General features: G+C 42.9%; 2 long non-coding RNA genes across 3 annotated transcripts in view; one reads left to right on the top strand and one right to left on the bottom strand.

Moving 5' to 3' along the window:
• Nucleotides 1-1,851: 1,851 nt before the first annotated feature.
• LOC106997458 (uncharacterized) lies at nt 1,852-24,817 on the bottom strand. 2 transcript variants are annotated; one of them, XR_013415401.1, is made up of 7 exons: nt 20,738-24,817; nt 18,244-18,578; nt 15,711-15,921; nt 9,830-13,955; nt 8,463-8,657; nt 6,833-6,982; nt 1,852-2,857 (listed from the first exon to the last, which is right to left on the bottom strand). It is a non-coding gene; the product is annotated as an uncharacterized LOC106997458 (long non-coding RNA). The 2 variants fall into 2 exon arrangements; XR_013415400.1 differs by having other exon boundaries at nt 9,830-9,950.
• The window catches only part of LOC114676935 (uncharacterized), a 74,265-nt gene continuing 59,399 nt past the window's right edge, over nt 10,141-25,006 (top strand). The window contains exons 1-3 of the long non-coding RNA XR_013415403.1: nt 10,141-10,273; nt 18,209-18,327; nt 24,770-24,853. This is a non-coding gene — a long non-coding RNA (uncharacterized LOC114676935). The remainder of the gene's footprint in view (nt 10,274-18,208; nt 18,328-24,769; nt 24,854-25,006) is intronic.

Genomic DNA, 25,006 nt, shown 5'->3' with positions numbered 1-25,006 from the left:
ACACATTTACACATGTAACAAACCTGCATGTGCTGCACATGTATCCCGGAACTTAAAATAAAATAAAATTTTAATAAAAGAAATTAGGAAATATCATTATTTTAAGGAGATGTTACTGGTCCAAATAAATAGAAATATAAATATGAAGTCAATTGTTAATTATGCAGATGCAAACTTGTTTTCTTTTCTTTTTTTTCTTTTGAGATGGAGTTTTGCTCTTGTCGCCTAGGCTGGAGTGCAATGGCGCAATCTTGGCTCACTGCAACCTCTGCCTGTCAGGTTCAAGCGATTCTCCTGCCTCAGCCTCCCCAGTAGCTGGGATTACAGGCACCCACCACCATGCTTAGCTAATTTTTGTATTTTTAGTACAGACATGGTTTCACCACATTGACCAGGCTGGTCTCGAACTCCTGACCTCAGGTGATCCACTTGCTTCGGCCTCCCAAAGTGCCGGGATTACAGGCGTGAGCCACCGTGCCTGGCCCCAAACTTGTTTTCATTATTTGTCTGCAGTCTCTGAGAAAGGATTGAAGTAAGGCGGTTTTCCATGGAAGTTGTGTAAGTTGGTCACCAGTCAATATTTCTAAAATGTATAGTTTTTAAAAGTAATTACATTTGTGAATTTCATGGGACCAAAAGTTCTGTCTTGTTTGTAACATTCAAGACAAGAAATGAACTCAATATCTTTAACGGAAGCCAAAAAAAAAAAAAAAAAAAAAAATCTCTGTTGCCTTAAAAAAAGAAAAGAAAAGAAAAGTGACTCTACCATTTTGCGTTCCCTTTAATTATATAAAGTTTCGAGTATTTTTTGTGTCCAGGTCTCACAGTTGACACTACTTGAAGCAGAAGAATCGCTCAGTTGAGCCCATCAATAAAAAAGAGAATAAAATGGTCATTGTTCTAAGCCTCTAAATGTTGGGGTCATTTGTACGTAACAGTTGATAATCAGAACAGGGTGTGAGATTGGAGGTTGGAGTATGGTCAGCCAGTCGGCCTCATGCAGGTTGTCAAAGGCTTTGGCCGACCTGCATTATTTCTTTGGTGCTTGTGCTTTGGGGAGCATTAGGGTTCTTCAATTTGGGTCACATCAGTCCAAAAGCAGTGGGCTTTTCTAGTGATCAGAGTAATTGCTGCATGTCCCAAAAGAACATGAACCCTGACTCAGAAAAGAAACACAGGAAACCTTCAACAACAAGGATCTTCACATTGGGCAAAGGTTACATTGTTTTGGCTTGCACTTTTCAGGTCTCCTAATAATACCGATATCACTTGTTTTGGGGTGTGTGTTGTTAAGGTGATGGGGCAGGGAAAGGAAAGTGAGGGCAGGGAGGTGAAGTTATCTATCTGGGGCTTGTTGAACGTATCACAACTGGAGTGGGGACTGAGATTGTAGAATCTTGTTAACATTTACACCTTGGAGCAGGGTTTGGGATAATCTATTATCTACCCTCAACCATGAGGTTGATAGAATCTCCCCAGAGCTGGCAGGTGAGACATCTATCTTGATTCCACCCATACCTCCAGAAGTCAAGGAAGGGGCCAGGACTCCCGAATCAGGTTAGAAGCAGGTAACACAGGCAGAACAGTACAGAAAACAAGGACCAGGGGCTTGAGATGACTTGGCCAGGGTCAAAGCCCAGAATGAAAGCCCGGTTACTAATTTCAAAGCCAGAATCCTTTCTGTTGTTTCTTTCTACATTCCCTCAAATGTCCTTGTTTCCCATATCCTGCTTTCAAGGGACCATTATGGTACTAGTCGTTCACATTTTAATTGAATAAATGTTTTGTAGGAGGATGTAAATTTTTTTTTTTAAAGATTGTTTTCGAATAGGACGCACAGGCCAAATGCAATCCAGATAAAATAACTTTGCTCTAATATATCTACATAATTATTTAATTCCATAATAAAAATCATGTGTGTTATTTGTTTGGCTAAAACGTGTCTTCTCTCTTCAACTTCCATATAAGTAGGCAGCAATTCATGGAGCAAGGATGTTGCCATGGGGCAAAGGTCCAGGTGAAATTGGTTTTAGCTTCCACATTCCTTAGACAGGTCTGGATTTGGCTGAGACTTTGAGGCCAACTCAGACATTCCCAGGTGAGTTGCTCCAGGTTGAAGGGAATGTGAGCTCCCTTTAAGTATATCAAATCTTGTATTCCAGGGCTTCTCCCAGAAAATACAATCCTCCCAGGTCCTGATCTAATTTACCCCAGAGAAAGAAAATATGTCAGCTATCCACAGCTAGAGAGGTCTGAAATTAGGGACTAATCCATCTCAGGGTTTTGTGCTTGGGGTAAGCCCTGGTGCCATGAGCCCTCTGTGCTGCCTGCTGGCTCAGTCTCTAGGCCTGACCCTTCAGCCCCCTGCCAATCTCTCCTGGTCCTTGTCTGACCGGATTCCCACCCAGTACTCTTACACACCGGGCCCCTGCCTCCAGTGAGCTCTTGCCCCTTCCTAAGGAGCTAGAATGACATCAGTCCACCATCCCACAGATGGCTGTGGAAATCTCACTGGGGAGGGGCACTAATCTCTCAAACCACATCCCACTGTGCACCTGACTTTGCATGTTACCTGTTGCCTGCATCTCAGGAATGCCCTGCCTGCTGGACCGGGCCTTCAGGGTTATTGGTATCTGCCTGAAATAAATTCTCACTCTCTGTACCCTTTGGACTCTGAATGCGGGACCAAATATCCTCCTCCATAAGGGCCAATCTCAGTAGCAGGGTTGAGGCCATCTCAACATTGTCCATCTTGGTTTTGCAATCATTTCCATCCTCACTGGTCTGCACGGCTAGAGTCCAGTTGGCTTTTCAGCTGAGGACATCTGAGTTAGAATGTCCCCAGCTTGAAGTCACTCTAGGATAGAACCAGAATTTTGAATCATTTCAATGCCTCTTCCTGCCTCCTGGAAAAAAATGTAAATGCTCGTGATGCCTCTATTAATGCCTAAAAAATTAGCTGGTGTCTTGGGTATGACCTAGAGTCACTAGCACCTGTTCCACCTGCCCAGTTTGCTCTGACCCAGAGCGACTCTGCCTTCAGACCTCATCCCTGGGTCTTCTACTGTAACCAGACTCTTGCAGGCCATTTGCTAGACCATCCATTACCCTGGCATTCACTGCTTTGCTGGAATACACTCAGAAGTGGTTTAGCTCCTCCAGAACCACCACCTTCTCACTGCCCTTTCCAGTGCCTCTGCTCTCCCAGAGTTCAAGCCAACAGACAATGGGATCATCTAACCAGGTGTTTCCTGTAACATGACTCATATGAAGTTGCCTCTCTGCAAACCTAGCAGGTAAAACAACCAGCAAGCACCTTTCTTCAAAAACCCTGTGAGCGTTCCCTCCTGGAGTGGTCAGAAAACCTCATGGCTACAGGTCATGATATAAGAAATCTTAATTTCAGATTCAGAAGCTTTCCTTCCACTCTTTGATTGAGAAATTGCTCAGACTCTAAAACTGACCTACTTAAAGCCTATTGTTTGGTGGGCTGTCTCAAGATGCGCATGTAGAACTCATTCACGCAGGCTTATACAGGCCACGCCAAGAACAAGACAGTAAGAGCATGGCACCCAAGAATAATGTGCTTGAATTTCAACATGCAGGGAAATAGTTCATTCTCAACCAACAGAAACAGAAACCTTTCATCCTGTCACTGTCAGCTCTGAAACTTAGGTCTTCTATGTCCATGGAGTCATAGGTCTTAAATTATATGCTATGGATGGAAATAATCAGGTAGTGGCCTTTCCTTTCCATTTTCTTTCATATATGAATTTTTAATGTAAATATAAGGAAATAGTGCTTGTTTTTTGTTTTTTTTTTTTTTTTTTTTTTGAGATGGAGTCTTGCTCTGTCACCCAGGCTGGAGTGCAGTGGCACGATATTGGCTCACTGCAACCTCCGCCTCCTGGTTCAAGTGATTCTCCTGCCTCAGCCTCCCTAGTAGCTGGGATTACAGGCACACACCACCACGCCTGGCTAATTTTTTGTATTTTTAGTAGACATGGGGTTTTGCCATGTTGGCCAGACTGGTCTCGAACTCCTGACCTCAGGTGATCCACATGCCTTAGCCTCCCAAAGTGCTGGGATTACAGGCATGGGCCACCGGGCTCAGCCATATTTCTTATTAATGGTAAAATAAATTATAAAGTCAGCCTATTTTAAGTGGATCCACAGTCTTCATAGGGTTGTAGAAATCTCTTCATTAATGAATTCATTCAATGCTTTTCTATTAATCAGCTACTATTGATCACCTACAGTCAGGCACTGTTGTAGACATGGAAATTAAGAAAACTTATAAAGATTTCTGCCCTCACTGTTGACTTATGCCATAAGGCAAATAAGTTTATTTCAAAATGGTTAAATTGCTTTGCTTTCTGTTATTATTCACCCACATGATCAGGGCTGGCAGCCATATGCAAAGCCCTTTGTTGGGAAACTCACAAACCCACTATTCCTGTAAAGTAGAAAGTTGCTTTTCTTTGTGTTACAGTGCCCTTTGAGGAGTAGCGGAGGCTGGGCTCTAGCGCTTGCATATGTGCTGGTCCCTATATTGACTTTAAGCATATTCCATAGATAAAAGGAAACAACTTCTTGTATCAGGAAATTAATGACATGAGGCTTTTTTATCTGTTCCTAATTGATCACCTTATGTAAAGAATCTCAGGCTGGGTGTAGTGGTTCACGCCTGTAATCCCAGCACTTTGGGAGGCAGAGGTGGGAGGATCGCTTGAGCCCAGGAGTTTGAAACCAGTCTAAGCAGCAGAGGGAGACCCTGTCTCTACAAAAAATTTAAAAATTAGCCAGGTATGGGATGGCATGTGCCTGTAAGTCCCAGTTACTCAGGAGGCTGAGATGGAAGGATGGCTTGAGCCTGAGAGGTCAAGGCTGCAGGGAGCCATAATCACACCACTGCACTCCAGCCTGGGTGACAGTGAGACCCTGTCTCAAGATAATCCAAAAAAGAATCTTATATTTTACGGTGTCACAGACCCCTTTGAGAATCTGGTGAAAGCTATGAATCCTCTTTCCAGAAAAAAAGAAAAAAAAAAAAAAAAAAAGGAGCTAATGCAAGTACACTAAAATTTACACATGAATTTAAAAAAATCATAGACCCCTGAAACTAACTTGTTTATTTTCATGGATCTCAGGCCCAAAGACCCCTGGTCTGGAAGCTCTTACTTTTCTCAAGTTTTTACTCTGAATTCCACATATGTGAAAATTCTGTGAAATGAAGTTTTCCTCTTTAATTTTAGCCACTTAGATTGAGATATTGCATGAAAACCTTGGGGACACCTGTTTTTGTACTAGCATCATGATACAAGCTCTTCCTCTTGAGCAAGGTCATTGGAGTGAACATCAGTCCCTGCGCTGGGCTGCTGGCATGAGATGATGTGTGGGAAACCCCAGCCCAGGCCTGGTTTCCTCTCTTCAAGCCAGATACCATGTACTGGCTTTCATTTCTTCTTTCCAGTTTGTGAGAATAAAACCAAAGTTCCCTTGCACATTTACTTTACATGTTTGAATATACACTTTTGTATAAGCTTGTGTTCCTCTTTTTGCCTTTTGCAAAATCTGCTGACTACCACATCTTGGCCATTCAGAGAAGAACAGGTGGATTTTCACCTGTGTGGGCTGCCTCCATTTTCCCTGCTGAGGAGCAGTGATTCTAGACAGTAAAGTGGTGACATTAGTTATGAAATTCTTTGTTTATGAAATTCACTTGTTAATGTGGTAGCCTGTATAATCACCCTCCAGAGATGTTTGTGTCCTAATCCTGGAATCTGTGAATATAGTACTTTACATAACCAAAGAGATTGTGCAGCTGTTTAGAATGGTACAGATATTGAAATGGGAGATTATCCTGGACTCTCTGGATAGGCCCTATATAATCATAAGGATCTATATAATCATAAGGCAGAAAGCTCAAAGAAAGAGTAGGAGACCTGATCATGAAAACAGGGGTTGGAGCAATGAGAGGAAGTGAGTATGTGCTGGGAACGAAGGCAGCCTCTGAAAGCTGGAAAGGCAAAGAGACGGATTGTCTCCCAGAGCCTCCAAAAGGAGTACAGCTCTGCCCACACTTTGATTTTAGCCTGCAGATCCCATTTTGTGTTTCTAACCTCCAGAACCACAAGATAATAAGTTTGTGTTTCTTGAAGATACTAAGTTTGTTGTAATTTGTTACAGCAGTAATTGGAAACTGATATAGTTCTTAACCATTCCATTCAAAAAGAACAAAGGGTTAAAGTAGAAGCAAGATCAAATTTCCCAATCTACTTTTGCTCTGTCCTCTGCAATATCTGCAAGGGAGGACAGGCTGGAGTTCATTTAGGTGTAAGTGGTTGTTTCTCTTCACTGACTGGCTCTAGATTGTTACACGTTCGTAGTTCTTGTGCATGCTTTTTATATTCTTCCTGTCTCCTCCCTCACTGTCTTCTTGTAGATAACATGCATGCCTCCCTGCTCCCATTTGCTATCTTTAATCTGCTAAAGGCTAAAAACCAAAGAAATTATAATTGACTTTAAAAAAAGAGAAAATAAGTTTTGAATGAAAGCTCAAGGGACTCTCCTATTAAGGAACCTCTCGGGGTTTTACTGTGGCATCTATTTTGACCCTCAAGACGTTTTATTTATTTCACCTACATTTCCTTTCTCGTCTGTGTTCAGCATTGTTGGGCATTCTGGGTAAGCGTTCCCCACATAAATGGGATTGTCACTGTGTTAATAGATCTAAATCTTACAAGTTTTTTTGCATCAATCAATAATTCAAGAATGATAAAGTGCCATGTCATACGTAGGTGAAGAGAGAGGTAATTAGAAGATTACTTACCAGTCGTATTGCTGTGTGCACCTTGATGCATTCTGAACCTCCGTTTCTCCAATTGTAAATTAGGCTTTATAATATATGCCCTTTCCTCTGCCTCACTTGATCCTTACAATGGCCAGATGAGATATTACACAAAAGTGCTTTGATTGTTAGCTGCAAAGCATAATAGAATAACACTTTTTACAAAACAAAAAAAAAAATCACAGTGAAATTTTTATTTATCTCTACTGTCCTTTGGATATACCAAGAAGTCTTTGGGTTTTTTGGTGGAAATTCCCTCACTCATTCTTTCCTCATCTGATTGTTCAGTTAACACTAGGAGAGCATGTTCCGTATGGCAACTAGGGCTGGATGAGGGTAACAGACGCCCAGAAGATGGTGTACTGTGATGAGCAAAACTTGGGAATTATACATATCGAGATCTGAATCCTGCCTTCAAGTACGTGCAGTTTAACCTCTCTGGTCTTAGTTTCCTTATCTACAAAATGATGCTAATGATACCTGCTAGGTTGGCCAGCCATAAAATATAACATATAAAATATATAATATGATATAAAATATAATATTCATTAACTATAAAATATATAAAGTTCCAGAGACATACTAGGCATTCAATATATGCTTAATAGGTATAATATTTGGGGGCTGTTAAATCAATATATTTTCACTTTTGGTGGTCCCTACACCTTTTTTTGTTTTTGTTTTTTTTTTTTGAGACGGAGTTTCGTTCTTGTTGCCTAGGCTGGAGTGCAATGGCACGATCTCAGCTCACTGCGACCTCCGTCTCCTGGGTTCAAGCAATTCTCCTGCCTCAGCCTCCTGAGTAGGTGGGATTACAAGTGTGCGCCACCACGCCCAGCTAATTTTTGTATTTGTGGTAGAGACAGAGTTTCATCATATTGGTCAGGCTGGTCTCTAACTCCTGACCTCAAGTGATCTGCCCACCTTGGTCTCCCAAAGTGCTGGGATTACAGGCTGAGCCACCGTGCCTGGCCGGTCCCTACTCTTAATTGTTCTGCAACTTTCATGTTGATTGAAACTGGAGGATTCAGCACATAACTCCTTCCATAGAGGCTTTGCCTTGGGCTCCTAGGTCTGAAGATGCACTGGCCTAGGTAAGGGGAAGGGAATGACCTAAGAGGGTTTCAGGTCAAATAAAATGGGAGAGGGAAGCATGTCCCTTTTGAGGCAGCAAAGTGGAGGGAGAGAAGAGGATCAGAGACAGGTGAACACACAGTCAGAGATATATGACACCACCTTTCAGCCCCAAACCAAGGCTCCCAGGTATTAGAAATATTGAGAGGGTAGCCAGGAGCAGAGGGATTTCCCGTTTGGGATCCTAAGAGTGGTGCCTGCAGCAGAGTGAAAAGTGTGGTGTTTGGGACCCAGGGTGGGGTGCCCTGGGCGACAGAGCGAGACTCCATCTCAAAAAAAAAAAAAAAAAAAAAAAAACTGTGGAGTTTGGGACCCTGGGAGGGGTGTCTACAGCACAGTAGACAGTGTGGTACAGCAGATGTGGCAGGGAGCCTGGGTTAGCATTCCCAAGACGTATACACAGTTTGTAGAAGAAGCAGAATTTATTGAGGATGTGGCTGATGAGGTTTGCTATTCCAGAGGGAAAGAGATCCCATACCTATGGGGGGAGGGCTGAGTACCCAGGTCAGGGTGGCAGCAAGGACCTGGTTGGGGCCAAAACTAGGGGGAGGGCTACGCCGCTGAGATGGAGCCCAGAGATCAACTGCAAATGCACCAGCTACAGATTTCAGCTCCAGAGGTCAGCATGGTGTAGGGGCCATCCACGTGTAGTCCTTTCCAGGATGCCAAGGAACTACAGAAATCAAATAAGTAGAGTTAGAGTCCATTCCTCCTCACTTCCCTGAACTCCCCGATTTCCCCACACCCAGAGGTCATCTTGAAAATGAAGGGCTAGGGAGATCTGGAAGATCAAGCATTGATGCACAAGCAGCCTGGCCACCCCCAAAAGAAGACTCTAACCCACAGAAACAGAGATATTACTAACTGGCGAGTTTGAAGTGTAACTGCCCTGCACATTATGCACAGGAAGAATGGAAAATTCCTAATAAAGAAGCAACCTCTTATGAACCTGAGCAAGCAAGCTGGCAGCATGTGTACCCCAGTACACGTGGCAACAATGATAAGGATGGAGGGGCCTGGAGTGGTTGTGACCCGGTCCTTGCCTGCCAGTGGGATCTCTTAGGCTTGTGAGTGGCCTCAGGCTGAAGGGCTAAGGGCCATGGCAGAAGCTTGACAGGAGAGGCAGGGAGCACAGAGCCAAGATAGGCTAACTTAGTTTAGGGAGTAGGGACAGCTTCCCAAGGGGGTTGGTGCAGTTACTGGGGCCAGGGAAGACGCTCACCTTTTATAGGGAGTGAGGCTCTCCTGGGTCATGAAACGGAGCTACAGAAGCCTGGTGCCTTTCTCAGGCTCTTCTGGTTGTAAGTTACAGAAAGCCATGGGAGCCCACTTGAGCAAATGCAGTGGAGGGGCACTGCAGAGGCTCATGGATTCCAAGAACAGAGACTGCAGGACCTAGGGAAGGCACAGGACTGGACCGGGGACACAGTAAAGAGCCCAGGAAGGGTGTCCTTTCTATTTGCCTCTGAGCCTCTACTTCATCTTCCCTTTAGCTTTGGACTGTCTTGCCTCATTTTTGGTTGGGAAGGCCACCAACAGCTCCTGAGCTTACGCGTTGCAGGGCCAAGTTTCTCTCTGACTCGGTTGAAATTTGCCATGAAGGGACTGGTTTGCCTCCTGTACACCCATCAATTCCACCAGAAGCAAGGGAGGACAAGGGAACAAAACTGCTTTCAAAACAACAATGTGGATGGGAGAGAAGCGGGAAGGTATGAATAAGGGGGTTAGGCTCTACCCTAGGCTGCCAGGAAGGATCAGTCACTCTCCCCAGTAAATTAAGCGAAGTCCAGAAGGAAGGGAGAATGATTTGGGGAAGCAGTAGGGGTGGAGAGAAGAGGTACCCACCTCCCCTTGGACTTGGAAAAACAGAGTCAGCACTCTCCTGGCCGTGAGTCAGAAAGTGGAGCTGTAGGGGGTGGCTGTAGAACCCAGGGTACATGTTCTTTTCACTCTTTCATTATGTCACCTCAAAGAAATTAAGTAAAACTGCCAGTAAGGAAAAAAGAAAGCTAATGGCGGGGATATTGCTCAAAGGCAGAAAATTAGTTAAACATTACACTGGGATTTCACAACAGGTTGGTGTACTGATTTTCTCACAGTTCCTTAATGAGTCTTGGGAAAAAAAGACATAATTTTAATGTGGTCTTGATTGCTTTATTCTCAGGCCAGCCTGAGAATTTTCTCATGATGTTAATTATTCATTTTTGTAAGAAGCCTGCATAAATAAAAGTATGAGTACCGGCTGTCCAGTGTGGCATTTCAGGAGCTTGGAGGAAGAGGATGGAGAAGGTGAGAGCTAGGGGGAAATTGAGAGGTGGCCAGAAAGAGAGGCTTTGATCATTTACAGAGTCATGAAGTTGCAGACAACTAGCTTTAGGCATTGCATGTAATTTGATGTTCTTCAATGTCCTGTAGCCTAAGACCAGCTGGAACACACCTGTAGTCAACAAAGTTAGGCTGATTAATGGGAAACTGCATGCTGTGGGGAAGTTGGAGGCATCTCAAAAGCGAGGATTAAGGAAAGGGCACCCAATAAAGCTTTGGGGGCTGGAGTTAGTCACAAGATGGTGTTGACAAGATTTCATCAGATTCTGTAAACTGGAGAGTTTCTAGAAAGGTGAGTGGTCTTATCTTTGGGGTTCACAAGTCAGTGTGGAGTTACTGACAGTTCAATTTCTCTATGGTCTTATCTGGGAACAAATGGGCCAGAAAGAGCTGGTGTTTCAAGGTTTGAACTTAGATTGTCTGTGATGCCCATTATGGTGTGGTCGGGAGAAATTGGCCTGCTTTGTAAGTGAGGCTTATGTTTTGAAAATTGTGGTTTCTGTTTTAATTCTCAGTCCCTGTCATCCCTCCACCAATATGAACCCCACTCTGCCAGTCTACCTTTTTCATTTACTCACTATTGTTCTAGTCCATCGTTATGGTTATTCTACTGACATGTTACATGTAACATAAAGAGCCCTACAGCTGCATAACCTCCTGAGAGACGACTTCTTTAGTTTGCAATGGAGAATTGGAGATGGTGCTCATTCACAGAAATCTAACACTTAGTAAGTCATCTTGTTTGATCACTCCATCCTCACAGGTCTGTGCCTTAACTGTGTGTGTCAAATATTATATATCTTAGATTTAAGAAACAATTTTGCTCAACAAATGACAGTATCAGGGAGCTATTAGGAGTTCTAACAACTATCGTCCTCCTGCTATAGGTCCAGACAAGACTTTAGCATGGCAGGCTGCCTCCTGGGGCTGGGTAGTCAAGAAAGGCTGACAGTGAGTGAGCTAGTCAAGAAGCACAGCAGAATGACGGTAAAATGCCACCTCATACTTACTAGGATGGCCACTATTAAAAAGGAACACACACACAGAAAATAACAGATGTGGGCAAGCATGTGGAGAGATTGGAACCCTTGAGCACTGTTGGTGGGAATGTAAAATGGTGCAGCTATTACAGAAAACAATATGGTGGAACTTCTAAAAATTAAAACAGAATCACCATGTGATCTAGTAATTCCACTCTGGGATATACCAGAACTGAAAGAATTGAAAGCAAGATCTTGAAGAGATATTTATATACCGATGTTCATAGCAGCATTATTTACCTTAGCCAAAAGGTACAAACAAATCAAGTGTTCATTGATGCATGAATGAAAAAGCAAAATGTGGCATATCCATACAATGGAATATAATTCAGCTATAAGAAGGAACAAAATGCTGACATCTGTTATAACATGGCTGGACCTTGACGACATTATGCCAAGTGAAAGCAGCCAGACATAAAAGGCTACATCGTGTATGATTCCACTAACATGAAGTACTTAGAGCATTCAAATTCATAAAGACACAAAGTAGAATGGTGGTTTCCAGGGGCTTGGGGGGAAGGGGGAACAGAGAGTTATTGCTTAATGGTTATATGGAGTTTGGGGAAGATGAAAATGTTTTAGAGATATGTTGGTTATGGTTGCACAACAATGTGAGTGTACTTAATGCCACTAAACTCTACACTTAAAATGGCTAAAATGTTACATTTTCTGTTATGTATATTTCATCATAATTAGAAAAATGTTTTTAAAGCTAAAAAATAGAAAGGTCTAGCAGGGGAAGAACCCACAGGTAGCCCAAACCCAAGTCCTTGGAGGAGGCTAGACACCGTGACTAAGGAAGTCACATTCATACACTAGATAAGGGTCAGGGAATGGGGTCCAACACTGAGGTCAGGAGCTGGTTGGTGTTAGAACAGATGATTCAAGGGATTAGCTAAAGGATTCCCTTTGTTGCTTGACTTTAGTATATTGCAGGGGTGAGTCAGACTCAAAGATGCAAAATCAGAGTAGATAAGGGTTTTCCTTCTTCTTTTTCTCCCTCTCTTCAAGAATATTCAGTGGATATTTTAAATAGCCTAGAATTCTCCAGTAAAGTGGTTTGGGGAATAGAATTGTAGACTCCATCCTCTAAGCCCATTGAATTCTTCCCCATCATAAGCAGAGCCAGATGCAAGTGAGCACATAACTTCTCATGTTAGTGAGAAGCTATTCATAATAGCTGGGACATATGGCAAAACCAACATTTGTCTCTCTAATGCTAGTGTTGGGAGCTTTCAAAGCTAGAAGGACCAGCTGTGGTATATAGACATCAGAAGGGGTGTGGTTAAGGTAGGGAGCCCCTATAGCAAGTAAAAGTTATAAATCTAGGCAGGCAGTCAGAGTTAGGGGTGCTCCCAGGAGAGCTATTAGATCTCCAGCAAGGAGCCACAGATCATGGGTCCAAAGAAGAGCCCGAGGGAGTGGAGTTTTAAAGAAGCCTGACTTTAGGTGCTGGTGTGTTTCATGCGCTGTATCTTTTCTCTCCTGTACCTTTTCTTGGTTCTTTGAAGCCTTTCTGGGTTTAAGGGAATGTCTCCAGTTTGGGGAAATGCTGGGCCCACTTTCTGCACTCATGCTTGGGAGAGGATAAAGAGAAGTAACCCAATAAAGAGAGAATGACCTAAGAGATATCTCAAAGGACTGGGGACCAAAAGAGGAGATTCCCCAAAAAATATTCTGTGAAAGCAAAGTAGTCAACACTTTGCCTTCCATGGGAAGTTCCACCCTCTGAACGTGTTGGTCACTGGTTTGTTGTCTTCTCAGGGGTGACACAAGGTATGCAGAAACCCTTGAGGTCCCCTGGTGGGCAGAGTGAACCATCAACAACAGGTAGTCAGAGCCCAGCCTTGTGGTCTGGAATTAAGCATCTAGAAGGATAGGGATGACAGGGGGAGGGCAGGAACCAATAGGACCTCACTTCTGGAGTACCTACAAAAACATGGAGAGATGGGAAGCAAACCAAGGACTTGGACACAAGGGAAGACAAGCTAGAAGCCCATTTGCCAGAACCAATTTATCACATTAATATGGATTAGCCAAGAAGCTGACAATGCTGTGTCCTTTTGGAGCAATTAAAGAAATTCCTGATTGACTCTAACTCAGGAGCATCTGAAAATGACCTGGTAAGGACATTATTAACAACTAAAAAATATCTACTGTAGATTGAATGCCATGCATGGGCTAGGCAGTTTTCATTTACTCTCCCATTTACTCTGGACAGTAAGGAAGGTGTGACTAGTCCCATCTTACAGATGAGGAAAGTGAGGCTCAGAGAAATAAAATTGCTCATTAGCAAACAGTGGAAGCAGAGTGTAAGGGAATTGCATCATGATTGTACATGCTTTCCCTTACGCTCGTGGATGTTTATGATCTGAACTTTATTGACTCGAGTTAGGTTTCTTCTCTTCATCAACACCAGCTATCCATGGGAAAAGTTAAAATCCTACATTGCATACGTGCCTTGGGAGCCAAATAAATGTGTCCATGTTCTTATTGACAGCTGCCTTTCCCTCCTCTTCTCTGTGAGACTGTGGAGGTGTTTATGAATGCTAGATCTCATGTTCTGCACTGTCAGGTTGACTCTGGATGTCTTTTAATTCTCCTCTCTGGAAGGAAAAAGAGATTTTTTCCTAATAGAGCAACCACTTATCACTTGGAATCTTTGAGAAGCAAAATGGTGGTCTTCAGATTGATCTACAAATTCCATTCACCCCTGAAAGGACCTGTAAACATAGCTGTCACAAGAGATTAGTCAAAAATGCATTTTTTTTCTGACAAAATGAGTGGGAACAATCTTCTGTTAGAATGATATCATACAAAATTGAGTTTAAAAGTCTGATTCTTGTGTCTTAATACTGGATGTGAGAGGCATACACATTCCTAAATTTATGGAGACAATATTTGACAGAGGTTTACAATAATATTCAAGTAGTGACCTTCACAGGCAGGGAAAGGGGCCTGGAAGCCCCCTCTCTGGAAATAGTCACGAGTGGGCTGGACAATCACTGGATGGAGACTGGGAGAGGTGAGCTGAACCTGGAGTCAACACCTACCTGCACACAACAATCACCTCTGGTAATTTACAAACTGAGACACTCAGAGTGAAGCTCAAGAATCTCTATTTTTTAGCAAGCACCTCAAGTCATATTCATGTTGCTATGCAAGCTCCAGTTCTCTGAGAATCATTGCCCTAGATCACTGTACTCCAAACTTCCCTGAAAATAAGAATCATCAGGCAGCACTTGTTAAACGTTTGCTACACCAGGCCTCTCTCATGGACTTGGTGATGACTCGTGCAGGGTCCATGAATCAGTGGAGTTTGGGAGTAACTGAACTAAAAGATTAACAGAATCCTTTGTATCACTAAGATTTTGTAGCTTAGATGAAAGCTTCCTTTAATTTTAGCTCTGCTCACATACAGTGAGAGTAAAGACAGATAACTCTGAAACAACATGGGTGTCATAGTCTGTTTTCCATTGCTATAGCAGAATACTTCAGACTGGATAACGTATAAAGAGAAGAGATCCATTTGTCTCACTGTTCTGGAGGCTAGGAAGTCCAAAAGCACAGTGCCGGCAACCAGCGAGGATCTCTGTGCGTTATCCCATGGTAGAAGGGTGAAAGGGCAAGCAAGCACATGATACAGAGAAGAAAAAGGGGCCGAACTCCTGATAACTCACCTACTTCTACAATAATGACATCAGGCATTAATCCATTCACAAGGGAGGAGCCTCATAACCTAATCACTTTTTTTTTTTTTTTTGAGACAGTCTTGCTGTCGCCCAGGCTGGAGTGCAGTGGCGAGATGACAGCTCACTGCATCCTCCACCTCCCAGATTCAACAGATTCTCCTGCTTCAGCCTCCTGAGTAGCTGGGATTACACACACGCACCACCACACCTGGCTAATTTTTGTATTTTTAGTAGACACAGGGTTTCATCATATTGGCCAGGCTGGTCTCTAACTCCTGACCTCAGTTGATCTGCCCACCTTGGTCTCCCAAAGTGCTGGGATTACAGGCGTGAGCCACCACACCTGGCCCCTAATCACCTCTTAAAGGTCCCACCTCTTACTTCTGTCAAAATGGCAATGAAATTTCAACTTGAGTTTTGGAGGGAACACTCAAACCGTAACAATGAGGGATTCTACGAAGCAGCGTAATAATGCTATGCTTCTCCTTTGCATATCCTCAATTCATTTATTTTTCTCTGTAGCACTTCACCAAATCAAAATTTCTACTTAGATTCTATCTTCTCAGCAGCTGCTTTCTTCTTTCTCTCTTCTTATTAATCTGATGCCAGCACAACTTAGGGGGCAGAAAATGCATTGAGAGACATTTGAACACAGAACGTCTGGCTCACCTTGATATGTTTTTCTTTTCTACAGGATCTTCACTTTGTCTTTTGAAACTCCAGATTCTCGGGGAAACTTAGCTTCCTTGGTATCTTGCTGATGGCTTCAAATGGTTGTACTTATTCTTGTTTTGTTTTTATACCCAGCTTTTATAGTTATTTTCAGTGGAAGGTCTGTCTGAAACCGACGACTCCATCATGGTCAGAAGTGGAGGTCTGCCTGTTTTGGTTTTTAATTGATTCAATACAGTAGCCTTAGAGATTCATTAAAAATTTAAGATTAAAAAGTAAGATTTTTAAATGTTTTTGTCTTCCTTCACATTTTCGAGATATGATTACATACAGCAAAATGCACAGATCTTAAATGTGCAGTTAGATGAGTTTTGACAGATGTGTATACTCCTGTAAATGTGTCATTTTATTTTTAATTATATTTTATTTATATTGCCTAATAACCTACACCAAAATAGCTTTGGCATAATCGTCAAAATTCACAGATCAAGGCACATTTTCATAAATTGAAATTTGACAAGATTTACTTAAGCAACCATGTGAATTACCATTTAAGAACAGCTCACTTCAGCACACAACCATGCCTGACTCTTAGAAAATGAATGAATATCTTCTGGATTAAACTGTTGACTTTATTTTAAAAATTAAATTGCTCAAGGCTTTGCATTGAATAATAGCTCTAAGTTTGGCAATCTTGTTTGAGTCATTTTTAAACCAATTTTTATCATAAACATGAATCATTTTATTGTTCAAAGATAGAAAAATGTAGATAGAATTCCCCAAAATTTCCTCATCAGTAAGTTTATTCTAGATATAACCATTATTTACAGTTTGATAGGTACTCTTCCTGACATTTTATGCATACAAAAATTGCTTAAATAAAATATTGTACATAAATTTGTATAAACTGTTTTCTCTTAAAACTTACCAATAACCGCTTGTCTCATGTCAACAATTATGTTTCCACACTTCCCTTTTAAATAGCTGCAGAGTTTATCGTATAGAATTTACTTAACAAACACTTTATGTTGGAACTTTGGATTATTTCCATTAATTTACCATTAAAATCCTCCCAGATTCAAGCGATTCTCCTGCCTCAGCCTTCCCGAGTAGCTGGGACAACAGGCATCCACCACCACGCCCGGCTAATTTTTGTTATACATCTCCAAGTTGAAAAATTTTCCCAATTCACCACTTATTTTCTTCGGATAAGTTTATATCAGTGGAACTGCTTAGTCAATGTTATGCAGATTTTCTAAAGACTTTTATTTTTTCATACAGCAATGTTTCTCATGAGAAATTATTTGCCGATTTGTACTTCATAGCCCATAGGAGAGATCTTAATTCCTCCCTTATTTCACTAACACAAGCAGAAAACGTCATGCCCTTGTTTTGATTTGTATTTCTTTTGTTACTATCGAGGTTGAGCCTTTTTTCTTATATTTATTTCCCTCCCATGTCTTATATTTTTCTTTTTTAAATGCCTATTTATAGCTTTCATCCTTTTTGGACTGCTTATGTTTTTCTTATTGATCTGTAGTAGCTTGTTATATGCTAACTGTTGGAATTTCATGTGTGCTACAGATACTGTCCCCAGCTTGTTATTTGCCTCCTGGTTATGTTTGCTGATCCAGTGCAGAACCCCAAGCATGGGGTGCAGAGTAGGAGGACATGAGAGAGCCAAGGCTGGAGAGTTAGGCACAGGCTAGGTCACCTAAGGGCTGGCTGCTCATGCAAAGGAGCAAGGAGGTGCTACTGATGAGGGTAGGACTTTAAAATATCTAGGGGGTGAAGTCTTCAGGTTTTGCTGACTGGATAAGGGATGTGGGATCCAAGAAGGTGATGCAGGCAACACCAACTCTGGCTTTGACCGCGAGGTGCAGTAGTGTCTTGAATTATTAATAAATGGTCATCAGGTAGAAGCATGTTTTGGAAGGAAAATGATAAGCATTAGAGTTACTGTCTTTGACGTTCCTGTAACAACCAGTATTTAGCTGTCAGAGCCTCACAGCTTAGTACAGTTCCTGGCACAATGGATTGCTTAGTAAAATTGAAATGAATTCATTGTCGGCTTCCGTCAAGGAAGATGATGATCTTCTCTTTGGTACCTTTTTGATCTCTATGCCTAGTACTGGCAGCCTCACGATTAATTTAATTTAATTAATTAATTTTTTTGAGATGGAGTCTCACTCTGTCACCCAGGCCAGAGTGCAGTGGCGTGATCTCGGCTCACTGCAACCTCCGTTTCCCAGATTCAAGCGATTCTCCTGCCTCAGCCTCCTTGAGTAGCTGGGACAACAGGCACCCGCCATCATGCCCGGCTAATTTTTGTATTTTTAGTAGAGACAGGGTTTCGCCACATTGGCCAGGCTGGTCTTGAACTCCTGACCTCAGGTGATCCACCCGCCTTGGCCTCCCAAAGTGCCAGTATTACAGACATGAGCCACTGTGCCCAGCCGACAATTAATTTTAATAATCTCACTTCTGCTTCCTAGGAACCCAAAGACAGTAAAGGTCACAAATGATGTACCTTTTATATCCAGCAGAGGGCCAGGACAGTCCTGGGGTTCATATTTCTTCTCCTCTACTCTGAGGTTTATACGACCCCCCTAAGGTAAGTGTTTCTACAGTTCTCATGGATTTCCTGTTAGCATCCAACAAGTTGCTTTTACCGCTTTTCAATCTTCAGCATCTTCTTTGTGGCTGGGGTAAAGAAGCTCACTGTGGACTCTCATTCAGCCTCGGGTGCACTGGGCAACCTCTGGGAAAAGCACTCCTCTGATGAACAGGGGAATGAACCACTGCTGCCACCCAGGCAGGGTTGGGGAGCTGCAGGCCATCCTGTTTGGTGCTGGTGTTCTACCTCTGGGGGCAAACAAAGGCAAAGAGGTTCTCAGGTTGGGGTGGTGGGTGGATAGAGAGGAGAGTATGAAAGAGAGAGATCTAAAAAGAAAAGCTTGCCGGAAATTCAGGAAAAAAAAAAAACCTCTTAATTCTGTAGTTCCCAATATTCACAGCTGTTATAAAGCTCACATTTGGGCTAATTCCACAAGTTATTAATCATCCACTGCTCGCTATATTGGACTTGTGGATCACATTAGAGCTCCACAAGCAATTAAAAGTCCTTCCTTGTTTGTGAAATGGCCTAACTATAAATCTCAGGAGGGTCAGCCCAGTTCTCCACTTGAGATACATAGAAGTCATGCTGATCTCCACTCATCCACCCCATGAACAGGTCGAAGGATTTGGCAACACGCTGAAAAACCTTTGTCCTGGGTGGTCGGGAGGAGTTGGAGGTGGGGCGAGGCAGTGCTATGGTCTCTTTCATAAGTAAACCTTTGCACTCTCTAATATTTTATACTGTCTCTTCTCTTTCATCCACACTTAAAATACTATGGAGAATACTTCATGTCCTGCCATGCCAGGCATGGATGATTCCAAGATGAATAAAACACAGTCCTTGCCCTGGGCTTACAATTTAGTGTCATCATTGCTGTACAGATGCAGGCACCAAGTCCTGCGTGGTCATGACAAAGGATGCAACTAACTCTATGTATTGGGCCATAGAAAAAGGCTTTGTAGAGAGAAGGTCTTTGTGACTCAGGTTTTACCAGTACAAGGGATTTCAGCAGGAGAAAAGGCTGGAGGGAGAAGCTATGAAGCAGAGGGACCCACAGTGCCTACCGAGGCATGGAAGATTTCTGAAGACAGTGGCTGCAGCAGAGGTTGTCTGGCAAGAGAGGATGGAGTTGAGGCTGGAAAGCTACAGTGTAGGAAGAGGTTGTTGCCATGTGTGTATATTTTCTGTGGAAGAAAAGGAAAGCACTGCTTCTACGGTCATAATAGGTTGTATGTAGAGAAAACTCTGGGACACCACGCAGAAGTGGGATGTGGGATAGAAAACGTAGGCTGGAGAACTGATGCTATTAACTGTAAATTCCACTTCATTATCAGCATCAAATATTTATGCAGCCTCTGGAGGGAAGGGAGTCCCACAGCCAGTGACGAGTGGAAGATACAGAGGTCAATCAAAAGGCACGGTCCTTGAGTCCCTGTGTTTGCAATTTAAGATGCACACACTGGGATGAAACACAAGAGAATGAACGGCGAGACAGACATAACACTTTTGCTGAACAACTCTTACCTACAAAGCTTTGCTATGCTTTTGTATTTTGTTGGCATCTTAGCACGTTGGCTTTCAAATGTTTTTGGCCATAACCAAAAGTAAGAAATATATTTTCATGCCATGATCCAGAACCCATACAAAAATTTCAGCGAGTACTATTGAGAGGCACTCTGGTATTTTATAGGCTATTACATTTTAATTTTTTTTAATTGCTCGTTTCTGACCCTCTAAACTGATTCTGTGACCCACTGTTGGGTTATAACTGGTGGCTTGAAAATTCCTGCCTTCCCATGTCTGGGAGGGGGAAATGTTGGGGGAAATGGGACAGAGGGGGGAGTGAAAGAGTGAGTGGGCCTGCAGTGAGGGAAGGGGCCGCATGAGCCATTGCCACATCAAGTTCCCATCACCAAAGAGGCACTAAATGAACAGGGCCCAGCCTGGGCCACAGTGAGACGCTGCCTCTACCAAAAGAAAATAGCTGGGTATGGTGGCACACACCTGTAGTCCCAGCTACTTGGGAAGCTGAAGCAGGAGGATTCCTCAACTCCAGGCTTTTGAGGCTGCAGTAAGACATGATGGTGCCAATGCACTCCAACTTGGGCAGTGGAGTGAGCCAACGGTGCTTCACTAAGAAGAAGTATTTATTTTTCCCCATATTAGGAGACAATTTCCTGATATCTGGTAAAGCTCTAGAGTAGCACTGATAAAACTGTGTTGTGGCTGGGTGCCGTGGCTCACACCTGTAATCCCAGCACTTTGGGAGGCCGAGTGGGCAGATCACAAGATCAGGAGTTCGAGACCAGCCTAGCCAACATGGTGAAACCCTGTCTCTACTAAAACAAAAAACAAAACAAACAAACAAACAAAAACAAAGTTAGCTGAGCCTGGTGGCACGCACCTGTAATCCCAGCTACTTGGGAGGCTGAGGCAGGAGAATTACTTGGAATCAGGAGGTGGAGGTTTCAGTGAGCCGAGATCATGCCATTCCACTCTAGCCTGGGCAAAAAGAGCACAACTCCATCAAAAAAGTAAATAAATAAAATCGTGTTGCATGGCAGATTTTGAGATAATAATAAATATTTCTTTAAAAATTTGTTGAGTGGTAAAATAAGTTTGGCAGATGCCAAAATATATATCCCCAATGTGGATGGTCACAGTGCATAAAGAGCTGAAAACATTTGCAGTAATAAAATAATTTTATCCTTTAAGAAAAACAGGATTTAATTTATTTGACTCTAGAGACTTTTCTCTTCTTTTTTCTAATCCCATGTCTTGGAGCACAGGTTGGGAAATGCAGGTGTAGATGGCACCATTGCAGAAGATGGGCTGAGGGTGAGGCTTACTGGCAGAGGGTTAGTGTCCCTGGGGACCTCCCCGCTGTGCAGGGCTTAACCAGGTCAACTTTTTTCCACAAGGGGCCAGATAGTAAATATTTTAGGCTTTTCTGTTGCAACTGCTCAACTCTGCCATTGTAGTGTGTAAGCAGCCACAGACAATACATAAAGGAGTGAGCAGGCTGTGTTCCAATTCGAGTTTATGTAGGGACACTGGAATTTGAATTTCATATGATTTTCCTGTGTCAAAAAATCTTATTCTTCTTTTGATTTTTTTTCCAACCATATAAAAATGTAAAAACCATTCTTAGCTCCTAGGCTGTACAAAAACAGGCAGTGGGCTGGATTTGGCCCGTGGGCCATAGTTTGCCAACTGCTGGTCTAAATATTGAGATACTTGCCTCTTTGAAATGCAAAGGAGAGTGCAAGACAGGTAGAATGTCCCCTTTCCCTCCACAGCCACAAGACACTTTGGAAATAGCCCTGATCCTGGGGGGAAAACTTCACACAGGCCTTCTTTGTGCCCCAAGATTTCTGCTATCCGTTTTAAACTTGCCACTCCTTCTCATACTGGTAAGGGACCCCTTGGCTTAGCCTAGAAACCCTTTGGAAGCCTTGCTTGACCCCACAGCTGGCTGAGAGCTCATGTGCCCCCCCTTCCATCTTATGTCTCTGGCTGCCCTTGCCCTGCACCCCATATCTGACAGCTGTTCTGGCCAGGAGCTACTCAGGGGTCTTCCTGTTCCACCAGAGCCAGAGAGAAAATCATCTGAAGTCTCGAATTTTATCTTAAGAGAAATAAATTTTAATTCTGCATTCTACTCTATGACACTTACTCTAATATAAAAAAATTAATATGTTTTCCTCAGAAAAGGATTCTAGTAAAATCAATGCTCCATGAAGAGCTGTGCTCACTTGGTTCAAATATCAACCGCTGGCACAATGCCACTTAGCCTATTTCTGGAAGCACAGGCCTATGTGATAAATTTGAAAATCCTGGCACTTAACGCCCAGCAAATCCAGTCCCAGCCCATCTTTCCAGACTCTCTTTCAACAATTTTTCTTCTGCCTACAGATACTAGGCCAGGTGGCCCACACTCCTGAAAGCCTCCATGATCTTTTAAGCTGATGTGATCTTTGTTGCCCATGGGATAACGACGTTTCTTTTCTTTCTTTCCTTTTTTTTTTGGACAAGTTCTCACTCTGTAGCCCAGGCAGCCTCAGCCTCCTGGGCTTAGGTGATTCTCCCACCTCTGCCTCCTGAGTAGCTGGGACTACAGGTGCATGCCACCACATCCAGCTAATTTTTTTTTTTTTTTTGTAGAGATGGAGTTTTGCCATGTTGCCCAGTATTCTCCATGATATTTGACTCCTGTTGTATACTCCTTGGTGTAATCACTTCTCCTCAAGTATGGACAGGACCTGGGACTTCCTTCTATTCCACAGAATATGGCAAAGGTGGCAGATGTCACTTCTAAGTTTAAGACGCCCTCACACTGTTAAACCCATCCTAGAGGTGCTCCTGGCTGGCTCAATGAAGTAAGCAGCCACAACGGGGGGTCCATGTGGCAAAGACTGTGGGTGGCCCCTAGTTGCTAGGGACAGCCTCTGACTGACAGCGCAAAGCCCAGAACTCAGTTCCGCATCTCCTTGGCAATGAACTCTGTGGATAACCTGAGTGAACTTAGAAGGGGATCTCCCCCCAGAGCCTCCAGGAAGAAATGTAGCACAGCTGACACCTCCATCCCAGCCTTGTGGGACCCGAGGCAGGAAATCCCGCTAAGAGGTGCTTGCATTCCAGACTTGTGGAAACTATGAGACAATACATGTATGTTGTAAGCTGCTACATTTCTGGTAATTTGTTATGCTGTAGTAGAAAACTAAGGCCCTCCCTTCCCCCAGTGGACTGTGCCCTGACAGCTGTGCTCTGTGTGAAGGGCATGCTCACTAAATACTCATCCCAGGAATTCTTAATGAACTAATGAAGCTTATAACACTCCACACCATATCACACACAGCTCATGAAAACGTTGGAGGCAGAACTTCACCATGAGCGAAGTATCTGTTTTTCAGTTTGTTTCTTTTCCCACTTCTCCATCCTCATCCCCATGGAAATATAAACAACAAGGTTACAGAAATAAAAATAGAAAACCAAAACAGTAGGAAAAAAATGGAACACCTATTTGTTAACCCCCAGAGCTAGCCTAGTTGTTAATGATTAACTAAGTCACTTAAACCTGAGCTTCCTGGCAGCCTGGTGAGGAAGGAGAAATTTTATGAATTCCATGGTTCCTGACTGTGGGATTAGGAAGTCCAGAGCAGATCTTTAGGGGTCACAATATTTTGCACTGGATCCGTTTTTTTCTTCTTTTTTTGCTACTGCCCTTTGGGGCTTAGAACATGGTCTATAAAAGTGAGCTTTCTCTAGGCAGGTCTGCCTGATGCTGTGGTATGAGAATCTCTTGAAGTTGATTGAAAAAGATTATGTATGTATTGAGAACTGCAGAACTCTTGGCACATAATGACTCAGTACAAACCTCTGCACTACTCTAGCCAGCACAACTCTAGCCTGGTTTCTAGCGTCCCTGTCCATAGGATGACCCCAGCCCCTACTTAAATGCCTGCCTGAGGAAGCTAAAACCTGCCAGGATAATTTACTATTTGTTCAAGCCAACACCTGATGTTAGGTTCCTGACCCTCTTTCCTTAGAGCGTTTACAAGGAAGGGCTTAGACTTGCTCATTCTACATGTGCAACATGAAAACTATAGTTAATAACTGTGTATTGTATTCAGATTTTTTGCTGAATGAGTAGATTATAACTGCTCTGGGATGGGGACTGATGAGCAACTGTGTGAGATGATCAAATGTTATTTTGTTTCACTGTAGTAACCATGTTACTATATAGTATCTCATAACATCATGTTGTGTACCTTAAATATACACAATAGCATTTATTTAAAATAAAAACAAAAAGAGCTTACATTTGTGAATATGCATCTCCTGGGACTCTGAAGTATCCTTTGCAAGGACCCGAAAGCCATTCCTGTGAAAAGTCATCATCAGGAAAGCTAGGGCCCCTGTCCCCTGTCTCAGTAGGTGGGTAGAATCCTAACTTGTCAGCTCACAAACACAGCTGGCCCAAAGGCATTGACACTGGCCAACCCTTCACAGTTTTTGCCTCTCTGACTCTGCTGAGCCCCTGCTTACTCCCTCCCTGCTCCCTTTGCAATCCCAGTCACCTCTATGCAAATTGCAATGGGTTCAACTCTTTCTTCTCCCGTCAGTAATTACTTAATAAAATCTGTTTTCACTGCTTTAACTAACATCTGGCTGGGTCTGTCTTTGACAATGTGTATATGTCTATGCATTTGTATGTGAGATACGCACGTGATTTTAAAGGAGACCCAAGGAAGAACTCCCAAACCCACCTGGGGGCCAGCAAAGGCTTTCTGAGGGTCCTAAGCCATGTCATGGAGGTTTGTTAGCAGAGAATCCAGGAGAAAAAAAACACAGAAATGCTGGTAGTCAAATTCCTTAAGGAAATAAACCCAGATTTTTGTTTGTGTATTTGTTTTGTTTTTGTTTTGTTAAGCAGATCACCTTGATGCGACGATTTGGCCTATCCAGGCAGGATCAACCAGAGGAATTCAAGGAGAAAGCAAATTGTTTTGCAAATAGAGTAAGATATGTTTTGCATTTCCAAAGGCAATGCAAGAAGGAAGGACAAAGGGAGGTGGGAACAGGCTTACTCCAAGAAGAGGTGAGAAGAGCTAGGGAAGACAGAGAATCCGAAGAGGGCAAGAGGCAGTCTGTATCCTGTACACCAGCGCCC

This window comes from Macaca mulatta, chromosome 3 (assembly GCF_049350105.2).
Source record: "Macaca mulatta isolate MMU2019108-1 chromosome 3, T2T-MMU8v2.0, whole genome shotgun sequence".
Lineage (NCBI taxonomy): Eukaryota > Metazoa > Chordata > Mammalia > Primates > Cercopithecidae > Macaca > Macaca mulatta.
Note: the sequence above shows the minus strand (reverse complement) of the source record. Positions and strands in the feature narration are given on the sequence as shown.